Raw genomic sequence first — 1,794 nt, forward strand, 5'->3', positions numbered from 1 at the left:
TACGCCAGGGAGAAGAGGCGGCGGCGGAGACGTGAGCCCAAGCAAAGCTTCGGGTCCTTCCTCCGAAACCCTTGAGAGGGCGGGGTGGAACAGGAGGGAGGGGGAGAGAGAGAGACAGAAAATTAAGCAGGAGGATGAAGAGGACATCCGCTATTCTGAGCTTTCATCAGGGAGCCCAGCAGAAGTTAGCACTGGAGGTTATTGTTAAAAAAAGATTTGGGATTCGCTTGGTTGCTGATTCACACTCAGCCCAAACCATGTGCAGGCGGAGGCCGGTGCGGGGGCCCCCAGCCCCCTCTGCCCCACGGAGCAAGACCAGGTCGGTGGTCAGCTTGGGGGTGGAAGGAGACCCCAGGACCCATCCCATCCCGTCCCTTCTTCAGGGAGCCTCCAGGGTGGGACAAGCCCCGAGACGGTGCTTGGAGGGGGGCAAACCCCACATGCACCCACAGCCCCGGTCCCTGCCGGCCCTAGAGCATCCCTCCTGCCCCGGGGCACCGCTGGGCACGGGAACCAAGCAGCCACCTTAAAGCTGAGCTCGATTTAGACCCCAAGCTGATGTGGGGGGAAACCTGCTCGTTAAACAGCCCCTCTATGGAGTGCAAACTGTCCTCCTCTCCTGAGCATCCCCTGCTGCGCCCACCCGCCCCTTGCCTGTCCCCATGGATGGCCCTGCCATGCACAAGCTCCTGCCCCCAGCAGAGCAGGCTGAGGCTGAAGATCTTCCCAAACCTCCTCCCAGGTCTGCCAGGCACATGCCTTCGGCGGAGGTCAGGGCCACCAGCCTGCACTGTCCCCCATGCCCTGCACCATCCGAGCTCAAGCAAAGAGGTGCCGAAGGACCCGGGGGCCGTGTCCCAACAGGCTTTTCCTTTGCCTTCCCCGAGTCCCCACATCTTGAACACCGCGCTGCAAACCGTGCGGGCTCAGAGCTGATCTGTGTCTTATGCGAGAGCCGACACGGCCAGGCACTGCCGAAACCCGGCATTATGGATCTGAATCACTACCCTAAGCATCGCCGCTCCTGCTGCTTTTCCTTCGAGCCACTGATTTCTGAACCAGCAGCTGCCTCCTTGCAAGCATCCGCTATCGACAGCTTCCAGCAGCAAATATCGACAGCACCGAGGGCTCGCCCAAGCCGCGGGGGGAGTTTGGCTTTCTGGCTGCCCCAGGGTCCGCTCAAATTAAAAGCGCCAAGGATGGATGGTCAGCTGTGTGCCGAGCACATTGGGCTGCAAAAGCCATCGGACCCCGAGCTGGGTGCCCACAGGGGAGGAAGGAGGGAGCAAATGGTTCCTTGGGGGCAAAACTGGTGGTGAAGGCACGGGGAGCGGCGCCTGGGTGATGCCCACAGGCTGTGCCCATGGACACACACCGCATCCCGACCTGCATCCCAACACCTCCCCGAGCGCCACGGGGCATCGGCAGCCCTGGCACCAAGCACAGCCCATGGGGAGCGTTTCAGCATCGCCAGCTCCTCTCCCCAGAGAAGCAGCAGAGAGCAGCCCTGCCCTGCAGCACGGCGCGGGGGGGGCACCCTTGGGTCCCGATAAACCATTGCACAGCATGGTATGAGATTTGGTCCTTTCACCGGGTGGAAAAAACCCACCTGCTCTTGCTAACTGCCATCCCGCCCCGCTGCCCCAGCATACCGCTACCCACACCGTATCTCGGAGGTGGTGGCTCCTCCAGAGCCAGCGCTGGAGCTGGCAGAGAGGGCTCAGCCCACCCCAGCCCCTCCATCCCAGCCCCACACCCTCGCAGGGACCTCCTGCTCACAGCTAGGGGGGGGGG

The sequence above is a fragment of the Charadrius vociferus genome, unplaced genomic scaffold, assembly GCF_000708025.1.
Source record: "Charadrius vociferus isolate BGI_N301 unplaced genomic scaffold, ASM70802v2 scaffold266, whole genome shotgun sequence".
Lineage (NCBI taxonomy): Eukaryota > Metazoa > Chordata > Aves > Charadriiformes > Charadriidae > Charadrius > Charadrius vociferus.